Source organism: Diceros bicornis, chromosome 13, assembly GCF_020826845.1.
Source record: "Diceros bicornis minor isolate mBicDic1 chromosome 13, mDicBic1.mat.cur, whole genome shotgun sequence".
Classification (NCBI taxonomy): domain Eukaryota; kingdom Metazoa; phylum Chordata; class Mammalia; order Perissodactyla; family Rhinocerotidae; genus Diceros; species Diceros bicornis.
Window position 1 is genome coordinate 50901703 of NC_080752.1, and position 12262 is coordinate 50913964.

Below are 12262 nucleotides of genomic sequence, written 5' to 3' on the forward strand. Positions count from 1 at the left end.
AGCCTGAGCCGCCGGGGGAGCCACCTGCCCACACCTGTACCCCCTGCCGGTGTCGCGCCTGCCTGGGCCAGCCTGCGTGGATTCCTCTCTCCTTCTTTTCCACACCTTTCACTCAGAGGCTCTCCACCTGGACAGGACCACGGGCCACACCCCATGACACCCTGCAGACTCGTGGTCTGGGGTCTCATTGGAGCCACAGGGGTGAGCACCAGCCTTCCCTGTCCCTGGTGAGATCTGATCCCTGGTCCCCTCACTGTGCTTCGTGGACCCTGCCCTGTGCCTGACACTCACCTCAGCCGACCATCTGACCGTCCAGCTTACTGTCTGCTCGAGGAGTTAACTGCTCAGCGAGCACTGGTTCACCTTCCTGTCTCTGCCCCTACCCCTGCCGCTGTGCCCCCTCCCCACGTTCACCCTCACCTTCCCGCCTCTCCTCCTCAGCATCCCTCTTGTCTTCAGGGCTCTGCCCAGCCCCCCCCCTCATCCCTCCCTGTGACTTTAGCAGGTCCCCCAAATGCTGTTGACCCCCACCCACCTGTCTTCAGCTCCAGCAAAATCAAACTGTTGGCAGCTCCGCACAGCGATCCCTCCCACCGCCACATTTGCTCACTGTTGCCACCCCTGCAACGCTTCACCTGCTCTGCCAGCTGCTGCACCTCCCTCAGGCTTCAGCTCGGCACTGCCTCCTCCGCAGCGGGGCCAGGCCCTCCTCCGTGCTCCCGGCTCCGTCCTAGGCCCCCTCATCCAGCCCACGCTGTGTGGTCATTGTCTCTTTTTTCATCTGCATTTGCTCCTAGATTCACCCCCCAAAACATATCCCCACTCACCCCTACATTCCCACACACGCACTCATGGACCCACACCCATACATGCTCTCTCTCTCTCTCTCTCACACACAGACACACACGCACGCTCACATATAAGTGTATGAGAGATTAATGAGAACAGTCTTGGGCATGGGACACATGGGATGCACTCTCCCACATGTGATGGGCAGGAGGGAGAGGGTAGACTCAGAGGCTGGCAGCTCAGGGGCTCGAGGTCCTGCTGCCCTATAGGAGAGAGAAGCCAGTACTGGCCCAGGGGCCAGGAAGCTCAACGCAGCCCAACCAGGTCAGGTGCTGGGGCCGGGGGAAGCAGTCTGATGGCGGAGGTTGCAGCAGTGACGGGACCTGATGTAGTCATGGCTCCTGGTCTGGGAAGGTGGGGAGGATGAGGTTGTGGCTTTTCTCAGGACAGCAGTGGGGCCCTGGGAGTGGATCCAGCCCCCAGTGAGGACCCGGGCACGAACCCTGCAGGTTGAAGGGGTGTGATCCAGCAGACTGGCTCAGGCCTCGCAGAGAAGGCACAAAAGCACTCCAAAAGAGAACTGAGGTCCGAGGCCAAGCCTGGGGCAGGGCCCGCAGTGCAGGCAGAGTAGGTGTTTTGGTCACTGAGCGCTTTCTGTGGATTACCTCTTCGAGTCCTCACAATAGTAGTTGAGGCTTGCATTATTGTTATCTCCATTTCACAGACGATGAAACGGAGCTCTAGGAGGTTAAGGAAGTAGTCGTGGGGTGTGGAGAGCCGGGACTGGAACCAGATAGCCTGGCTCCAGAGCCGGAATCCTTCGCCACTTCCCGCTCCAGTGACACGCATGTGCACACCTGACCCCAGCATGCACTCGTGCCTGCTCCATCACAAGAATTCCTCTGGCCCAGACTGGTCTTCCGCCTCTGCATCCCCTGAAGTGTTGGGCTGAATTAATTCATGGGAGCAGAGGAGGGGCCTTGGGTAGGGGGAAATCAGGGATGCGCTAAGCAGCCTGCTGGCGTGGCCAGGCCCCGCGGAGACTCCCAAACCCAATTAGCAGTTTTATTAAAGACAATTGGATTAGATGCATTCGCAGCAAACCTTTGCTTGGCTCCAGCTGCGGGAGTTTATCCATTTTTCATTAATGTGTCTGCTCCCCGCTCAGCTGTCGGCCATGGACACACACTCTGGCTGCCTCTGTCTCTCGCCTCATCTCACCTGTCCTCTCCTGCTGTCCACCCGCTCCTCTCCACCTCCCAGGACAGCGCCTTGCCTCTCCGTCCCCCCAGCCAGGAGAGGTGGCTCCCAGCAGGTCCGTGGCTGAACCCGGGAGAGGGGAGCAGGAAGGCAGCAGGACTGGACTCTCCCTCTCCGCTGTCCCCCACCGCCACCCACTGCCCCAACAAAGGTCCCTTCCCTTGAAGCAAGAGGGGTCTTCATGTCCCTGGACCCCTGCTCCCTGCAGGGAACTGTGCTTGCACATGACCACATCTCCGTTATTTTTCCTTCCTCTGGGCTTTTGCACTGCTGTTCCCTGTGCCTGGAATGTTCTTCCCCAGCTCTTTGCGTAGCTCCTTCGCACCCTTCAGGTCTAAGCTCAACATCTCTTCAGAGAGACCCTGCCTGCCAACCCTACCTCAAGTGACCTCCCCAAGTTATTCTTTAGATCAGTATGCTGCTCATTTCCTTCATAGCTCTTATCCAAGAGGAAATTATATTATTTTGCATTTGTTGGATACATAAATAATCCTCATGATAACCCTGTAATGCTAATATTATATTATCCTCAGTGTGCTGATTGGAAAACAGAGGCACAGAGAGGTTAAGTAACTTTCTAAGGTTGCACAGCAGGTTGGTGGTGGAGCTGGGAGTGAACCCACGTCCAGTGAATACAAAGATATTAGCTCTTTCCTTCTCATTTCTGGAGAGTCTCTTCTTAATGAATGTAGGGTCCTGAGGTGACACTCCTGCAGGCACAAGCTCACGCAAACAGAGAACACTAAGTGCCCCTGATGGGTGGGCGGGAAGGCCAGCAGGTCAGTCTCCATGCCCCCAACCCGCTGACTGCGACAAAGCAGAGGTCAGGCTGTGGCCCCAGGCCCTCAAGGGGCAGCCACAGGTGGCGTGTCTTCCACGCCAATCTCCAGCCCGGTGGGGCCGGGAGGCTTGGCCACATCCAGCAGCAGTTTATCCCCTCCCGCTGCAGATATTAATTTGGGGGTTTATAGAAAAATCCATACAATGAGAGTTATCCAGGGCGGCGGTCGCAGGGAGAGGCACAAAATCAATAGTGAGAGATTGTCCTATTTCACAGCTTCTGTAAACAGGGCTGTCTGGGCCACTCTGGGGTAGGTGCAGGCAGGCGAAGGTAGTGGGCTGCCTGGCCCTGCGGCCAGCGCCTCTGGCTGCCAGCCCCGGGGGAGGCGCCTTTCTGCACATGCTGGGGCTGATTTGTATTCTTCTTGGTGCTGTCAAAGGGCCCAGTAAATATTTATTAACACTTCTCCGCAGGCGAGAGCGCCTTGTTGGCTGCAGCTCCTTGGGCATCAGACCGAGGCAGTGATGCTCCATGCCGCACCCCACGGCTTGCCTGTGTTAAACGGCAAGGGTGCCCCCAGGCACACCAGGGAATGAGGTCCCCGCCCAGGGCTGGAGCAGTGGCTTCATCATCAGGAGTGAAGTTGTGGCTAGGCCACCCCACCTGCTGGGTCCATCCCCAGCTCCCTCCCACTTCACTTCATTTGCAAGCTCGGTCCTGCTCTTGGCTACATTCTAGCTGGGATCAGAGGTTCTAGAGCAGCGCTTTCCAACAGAAATATAACGTGAGCCACAGAGGCGAGCCACATGTGTAATTTTAAATTTCCTAGAGCCACTTTAAAAAAGGCAAAAAGAAACAGGTGAAATTAAATTTAATAACTTCTTTTATTTAACCCAATAGATCCCAAATATCATTATTTCAATATGTAGTCAAAATGAAAAATTGTGAATGAGACACTTTAAATTCTTTTTGTCGTGTGAGGTCTTTGAAATTGGGTGTATACTTGACACTCAGAGCACATCTGAATTTGGACGAGCCACGTTTCAAGTGCTCAGCTGTCACATGTGGCCACCACGTTGGACGGCTCAGAGAGCACTGTCGGGGATTCACGTCTATGCCCAGTACCAACACAGGGCCAGGCCCTGGGTGGCATCAGGGACTGATCGAACGGTGTGGCAGTTATCAGTGCCAAATATTTCCACTTCTCCTGGGCACAGGATGGGATTGTACCTGCCCAGCCCCTGAGTGTAGACATGATGGCATGACTCACTTTGGCCAGTGAGGGTGAGTGGGTGTGGACCTTGTGATCTCTAGGAGGAAGCTTTAAGGGCCTGTGTGCAACTCATTGTTCTCTCTTTTCCTCTGCCGCAGTGACGAGCAACGCTCCACATAGTGGCTGCTCTGTCAACCCGAGTCTCAGAGTGAGAGCTAAAGACCCTCACTCTGTGATGAACCCATAGCATGAACACGAAGTAGACCTCGTCGTTTAAGCCCCCAAGATCTGGGGGTTATTTGTTACTGCAGCACAACTTGGCCCATCCTCACTAGTGTGGATGGATGGTAGTACTGAAGACTTCATTCATCCATCAGTCAGCAATATTGCATGAGTGCCTCCTAAAGCCAAGGGCCTGGGGCTGCCATGGAGACACAGCCAAACAAAGACCCTGCCCCCAGGGCACTTCCGTTCTGACGGGACATTGACCAATGGCTTTCTCAATTACGTGTCTAATTAGAATCGTGATGAGTGATCTGAAGGAGTGTGAGGCGTTATGACAGCACCTTACATGAGGAATCAGGAAGGCTCTGTGGAGCAGAGATGCTTGAGCTGGGTGCTTGAGGATGAGGGGAATTAGGTAAAGGGTCAGGGTGGAAGCACACAGGTGGCTGGGGGAACAGCACGTGTGAGGTCCCTGAGGTGGGACGCACATAAGGGTGAACCCTAGTCCCCTGTCGTCACGTTTCCAGGAGGAAATGTCTGCTCCAGGGAAAGTAGCCTTGTCTTTCTGCCCCCTGCCCCTCCTGCCCCTCCCGAGGGAGGAAGATCCTGTGATTGGTGATTTGGGACACTGAGTTGGCTCAGTTGGGCCCTTTTCTCTCACCAGACTCGCACAGGAATCTGAGTCTGAACATGGACAGAGGGTGCCATTTATCCTTCCCTCAAACCTCAATGGTGTGTTTCAGGAGCTGGCCCAGTGTTGGGGGGCAGGTGGTGGAGACGAGCGTGGAGGGGTGGGCAGGGCTCAGATTCTGCTGGGCCTTGTAACCATGGTGGTTACACGATCATATCTGTGTTTTTAAACATTTTTCTGGAAGGAGGATGGATTGGAGGAATCAGGAGTGGAAACGGAGGACAGCTAGGGGGCTGTGGCAGGCAGGTGAGGGAGGGGGGTGGCTGGGCAGAGGGAAGCCATGGGGATAGGATAGGTGGCAAATCTGAGAGTGGCATTAGGAGGTAGAATCAGCAGGACTTGATGGTGGACTGGGTGTAGGGTAAAGGACAGAGAGGGGTCCAGAAAACTCAGGGCCCTTTAGATGAGCACTTGGCGTCTTGGCCTCGCTCTGAACCTGGAGTTACTTCTGAGAACCTGGGCCCTGCCTTGTTCCTTGGGTAGCCTCAGAATCCTCCTTAACACAGCTCCCAGGCAGCCAACACTAATGGACTGGAGTCGGTGCAAGAGACAAGCTCTATTTGTTGCTCTTGAGCTGTGCCAAGCCTGCTTCTGAGGCTGGTGGATGTCAGAGTGGATGTCAGGCCACCCTGGGCATCTATCTTCCATGTATACTAGGTGTGACTTGACTCTATCTACCTTTGCTAGTGTTCTGGGATGCCAACCCCAGGGTCCCAGGACCTCGCAGCAGGTTGCAGGTATGTGGAGTGATATCTAACAAAAGAGAAGATTCCAGAGTGGCTGTTACACTACAGAGGGGCAGGCATGGGCTGCTTAAAGCTCTGACCATCTGACACCCAGTGGAGCTAAACCCCCTTCCCACCAATGACTACTGTCTGCTAAAACCTCAGACAAGTGCACATCTGGAAAAGCCACATCTGTCCCTGGAACTTTAAGGGGATGAGTCTTGGGTCCTTTGGATACTTCCCAACCAAAGTCATGCTGGGACTTGGTGGGAGTCTGGGTGGTCGGCACAGCCAGGAAGAATGGCCGAGGCCAGGCTAAAAGCTAAGTACCCACCATGACCTATTTGTAATGACCCTTTCTGGAAGCAGCCCATTGCCCTCACTAAGGAGTGGAGGGTGCTTGAATGGGGGGCTCCTGCCGCTTGGACCCTCTCCCAGCCAATGGATGTGCCCTGATCATTACTGAGCAGCCCTGGGAGCCCCCGAGGTAGCAGGCCCTGAAATGGCGCAGATGTACCCCATGACTGCAGTCATAGGAAATGTGCAGAGTGGCCAAGGGGACTTGCCAAAGGGAGGTCTGGTGAGCCAAGGAATATGAAATCATTTTCTTTCTATCTAAGAGAGTCTTTATTGTTTGTGGGGTGGGGGGAGCGATCTTTTACCACCACTCCAGTTCCCAGGTAAAGGCATTTCCACTGGAATGAGGCTCAGGACCTAGAGCGGCACTAGCTCGGCCTCTCAAGCCCTCGGGAAGACGAGGAAGTCGTCTGATTGGTCGTTTGGGTGAAGGCACTGAGCATGCTCAGCGCAGGCCCTTCCTCCCCGGGTTCTGCCTGCCTGCAGAGAGGTTTCCGCACCCGCTGTCCTTCCTATGTGGGGCAGGCTCTGCCCACGGGAGGCAGCTCCGCAGCTGCGGGGAGCAGGTTCGTGCAGAGGGCTCGTCTTGACAAGGGCACGTGGCTCTGACTCCTAAACCATGGTCTCTTGTGTAGGAAAGCTGGTATTTTTATCTCCATTTGTCTAATTCTGGTGAGAAGAGAGGGATGTCATTTATTGGGCTTTCTTAAGCCTCGTTAGTGTCAAAAAAAGCATCTTGTTAAAAAATAAAAAAAGGAAATAGTTAATTTTTTTAAAAGTCAGGGATTTTTGCAAAACACTTGGCTTCAGATCCAGTGCCCAATGGGCTTTGCCCATGACACTTCACATACGACATCCCACTGGATGCCACGATTATGTTATCACAGTATGACTGGGCACAATAAAAAGTGCCTGAATGTGGTGAGGCCAGACTTGTCACTCAGTCAGGAGGGCACCAGTCTGCCATTTACTACCACATGACCTTGGACAATGACCTAGGTCATTTAGGGCGATGACTACCACATGACCTAAACAAAAGTGGAGTGTGGGCTTTGGAATCACACAGACCCGGGTTTGTAGCTGACTTCCCTACTTACTGTGTGATGTTAGGAAAATCACTTAACCTCTCTGAGCCTCAGTTTGCCTATCTATCAAATGAGAGTAACCAGAGTTCCTTCTGCAGAGGAGCTCAGCATGCATCTCGTGGTGCTGGGCGTGCAGCACGATGGGTGGTGACCTTTACCACTGGTACCAGAGGGGTCGGGTGGACGGAGGTAATGCAGACACACAGGCTAAGGACAATTCTGGAAGTTCTGGAAATGGGCTGTCTTCCCCTCCCCTGTCCTTTCTCTTCCTTATCTGCCTAATATCCTTTCAAAACCCACCCCACCACCCATCCCAGAGACACGGAATATGTTCCAGGGAGAGTGTTCAACCTCCATCTCTGTTTTGGGCTGATTTCATGCCGACATGTCTTAGCATCTTGACACCATCAGATTGAGCCTCTTTATTTTGTTGCAGAATCGTGGGTTTTTCTCATAAAGTGTTTACGAGGTATGGAAAATATAATCACGGCTTTATGAATATGAACTAGATTATTTTAATGATTGCAGGTAATTTAAAACTTAAGGGCAATCACGTTTCCCAGCCATCTCATGGTGCTTGAAAAGCACGAGCGAGCGCTTCTGAAGAGCCGTGGTCCCGCACGCCGCTCCTCAGCAACATCCCTGCTCCAACCGGTGTTACGGTGCTCTGATTACTGTAATTGATGACATTAGAAATAAGGAATCCGCACAGAATAATACAGGCGCCTGGCATGCCAGGGTGGTTTTATTCATTGTCAGAGAAGTTCATAAAGTTGAAAGCAGGCATCTTTGTGGGCTGCAGCAGCACAAAGCGTGTTTCAGCCCTTTCTTAACTTGTAAATCAAATTATTGAGTCCTGAAGCCTGCTTTAACTGACAATTGAAACAAGCCCTGTACATCCCCTCCCTCCTGCTCTGCACCCCTGGGAGTTACCGCTGTCACCCAGTCTCTGCAGGAAAATCCTGCCCTGCTGGTCCACGGTCAGCTCTGGGGCCTCTGCCTTTCTTTGTCCCTAGGCCCCCTGCCTTCTGCTTTACGCGTCTCTAATGCTGCTCTCACCCTCTCTCCTTTAGGGTACCCTCTCCCCGGTTTGGCAGCAGAGCCAGCTCCTTTGGGGTCTGACCAACAGACACAGGGATCTGGGAGGTCTAGAACCCCAGACCCTCTTTTTAGAGGGCAACCGTAATCCCTGTGGATTTCTGCTGTCCATTTCATAATTAAATATAATAACCATAATTTATTAAATGTTGCAATGTGCAAGTGTTAACTGCACGTGAATTATTCAACGTAATGCCTCACAACCACCTTGTGTTAAAGATTTTGTTATTCCCATTTCACAGACCAGGACACTGAGGCTCAGAGAGGCTAAATGACTTGCCTAAAAAAGTACATTTTAGTTAATGGCAGTGACAGGATTCAAACCCAGGTCTGTCTTGCTGTGAAGTGGCTTTTGCTCAGAGAAGTGATGGAGGAAGAAAAGAGGGGTGTGTGCAGGAAAGTGTGTGTACTGGGGTGTGGAGGACCGGGGATCTGGAGGCATTCCTGACTAATGGCTTTTGGTTTTTCTAGGAACTAGGAGGCAGGTCCTTTGCTGTGCAAGAGAGAAGGAGTTAGTTAAGTGGTAGATTAGAGATTTGTGGAGAGGAGAGGAATTTTAAAATAGAGAGGGGGTTGGGGGAAAGGTGGCAGAGTTTATTGATCAGAAGCACTTAGAAGGAATTCAAAATCAAGGTGAGGGCAATGCCCAGGAATGAGGAGAGACTTCAGGCCACATGGTTGTGCGGTGGCCTTTTGCCGTGCCCAGTGATGGAGAGGGGATGGACACTGGAGGGGAGACAAGGTGTCAGGCCACCTCATGTTCCTCACCGCAAGGGGGGCAGGAGTGTGGGTCACACGGATCCAGCCCACTGTCCCTAGGGGACCACATCCAGGCTGCCCCCACACTCCCACTCCACCTCCCCGGTCCCCCCAGAGCCACGTTCTGCAGGGTGACTCTGCAGATTCCCAGCTCGGGGACACAGTTAAGGCAGGACGATTTTCCTCTCATTCCTGCTAATTTGCTGCTTCTGCTTAAGCTCATAAAAAGTTTCCTAGCAAAACCATTCCGGCCTGAGTCCCTGCTGGAGCCCGCTGAGCTGCTGTAATTAAGCTTTGATTAGCCGGCTATAAATTCCCTTTCAGAAGCCAGCATTGCCCTTGGAGGGCCTCCACGGAGAGTTGCACGCTTGTGTGCCCCAGAACTTGGATCAAGTTTCCCAGTGTTGGTGGTCAGTGAGCAGGTGGTCAGAGATACAGGCAGGGGGCGTTTTGCTCGGGCTGAGATGGGGACGTGCAGGAAAAAGACGCAGGTGGGCCCGGCCCCTCCCAGAAGGGGGACAGTGACCGGCCAGGGTTCTGGGAGCAGAGGGCGCTGGCAGGCACCGTCCCTCCAGAGGGCCCTCCCTGCCCTCTGTTTTGCAACCCCAAACAATAGGCCCCGGCCAAACATATTTTTCTACCATCACAAGCTTGTTGCAAAGTCGGTTTTATGGACGCGCTAAACCTGCCTTTTAAATTATTGTCAAGTGTAATAAAACGGCAGAAAATCATCAATTTTCCTAAGAGTGTGAGTAAAATGAAAGTTAGTTACATGTTGGGGTGGGAGCCGCGGTCCAGCTGTGTCTCTGATCAGAAATCAGCCCTGAAAGCTTTGTGGGAACAGCTGTGTTCAGGTGGAGCAGCCAGGCTGATTTTGTTCTGAGGAGGCGAGGAGGTGGAGAACCGAGGCCGGCATGTCTGTAAACTCACCCAGAGGCCAATGAGGAGGGGATGAGGGGTTCAGAATATTCCCCTGCCAGGATCCCCACCTCCCACCCCACCAACTTCCAGCTAAGACCTAAGATGGTCTGGACTGTGTCCTGGGGAAGGGGCAGTGGGCTGCTGTGTTTAGAAACTGACTCTCAAAAAAACAAAACAAAAAAATATCTGATATGTAGCATTTGCCGGGTTCTATGGTGTAAATACTTCCAATTTCAGAGTAGAAACGTGATGACACTCAACACAGAGTTGGGAAGAGATGCGCAACAATACACCATTATATGATATTTCCAGATTCCATATAACGGAATGGATGTAAATAACCTCAAGATCATAGAAAATAGTAAAATAATTAAGACAATGAGTTTTGAGCATTTATTACCTTTGTTTATAATATAGTTTATTTAGTTGTTCGTTTACATAATTTAATTTTTAGTAATGGCAGTGCTTAACAGCCAACTTGATAATTCTTGAAAAGTTAACAATCGGCTCCCTCAAGCCAGTTTGAGCCCGCTCCTGCATGTCACTGGGAGCAGGTCTGAGACTGTCTCGCTAGACTGCAGAGTCTTCAAAGGCAGGGCCACCTCTGTCTTGCTCACCATTGGATCCTTGCCACTGAGCTCATTGTTCGGCACTCAATAAATGTTTCTAGAATTTATGAATAACAGGTGGCAGGAAATGTCCCTTGGAAAGCGCATTTTACTGTGGCAGGATTGATTCAAAGCCAAACAGCTCTTCCCTCCTACTGCCCGGGGCTGCTGAGGACCCCACCACACCAGCTCCTCCTCTGTCCCCACGTGCACATATTGGTCTGGGGGCTGCTCCCCTCAGGGCAGCTAATGCTACAGAAAGAGAGCGGACTTTGGAGCCACACAATCTGGGCTCCAATCCTGGCTACAGCTCCTTCCTGCTGTGTGGCCTTGGGCAAGTTACTGAATTTTCCAGAGACACATCAGATAAGTGGAAATAGTCTTTTCCTCCTTCCTTTGCTCCTTCAACAAAGCTTTACTGAGCACCTGCTTGGTGCCAGGCACTGTCGTCAATGCCGCGGACACACAAAAGCACAGAGAGCAGAAGCAAAGGCAGAGGCGCACATTTCACAAGCATTTATAAAGCCTCATCAATTGTGATGCATGCTATGAAGGAAAGGAAAGTGGTTTCTGAGAGAGAATGATGGGGAGCATGATGGAGAGATGGTTGGGGGACCCCAATGAGGAAACCCCATGTAAGCAGAGCCCGAAGGATGTGAGGAGTTTGTCCAATGGCAAATGGGAGGAAGGACATTCCAGGCAGAGGGAGCAGGCGGGAGGTCTCCAGGAACGGTGCAAGTTCCTGGTATACAGTAGGAGCTCAGTGATGTGCCTTCCTTTCTCTCATTCCCCTCTGATTCTCAGTAGGTCCGAAGAGCCAGGACAGCGACTGCTCTGGAGGACAGGCACCAGCCCAGTCCACGGGGCACCAGCTGGAGGGCCGGGGAGAGAGGCTGTCTTGCTGTCTGTTTGCCGAGGGGGTCAGGCTGCAGGCCCAGAGAGCACCGCCAGCTTATGGGCTGGGATTTTAGGGCAGCATCTTTAATCGGCTGTTGTTGTGGGCAGTCCAATGGCTCTGTGGGCTCTAGACCGAGAACACGGTGCAAACTGCTTGCTTTTGTCCGGTGGGCCCCAAATCCAGCAGCAGATCCCATTTCCCTCTGCTTTGGCCTGGAAGCAAATTCCTTCCAGTAGCTTGAGGTTTGTGTGGTTTGTATTTTCTCCATGCTCTGAATTTGCCTGTTTTCATTCCCTCTTCCCTCAATGTTCCTTTAACTTCTGTATTGTTATAAGCTGCCTTGAATTCTTGACCTGAATATGGTAGGAGAAATTAGATAGGGAAGGAAGGAGGGGGAAAGGAAGGAAGGGAGGAAGGAAGGGAGGAGGGAAGGGAGGGAGGGAGGAAGTCAGGGAGGAAGGAAGAAAGGAAGGAAAGGAGGAAGGAAGGAAGAGGAGGAGAGGAGGAGAGAAGAGAGGAGAGAGAGAGAAATTGAGGAGTGGAGACATAGGGAAAAAGAGAGTTAATTGTGGTTCAGCTCAGGAACCTTCTGAGAAAGCCAAAGACCTGGATCACATGGGCAGCTTCCTCGATCACTTACTCTAGTTAAAGCCTTGTCTGGGCACTGGAGATGCTGTGCAGAACAAGAGAGAGAACAGTCCCCAGGCACATTTTTTACATTGCATTCTAGTGTTCAAGGTGTCTTGAAGACACCACCAGGGTGTGGCACCAAGTGCAGCAGGAGGTGGGTCTGTGTTCTTCCCAGATCCACAGGACCACCCCCACCCCGAGTTGGCTGAGCGTTCCTGGACT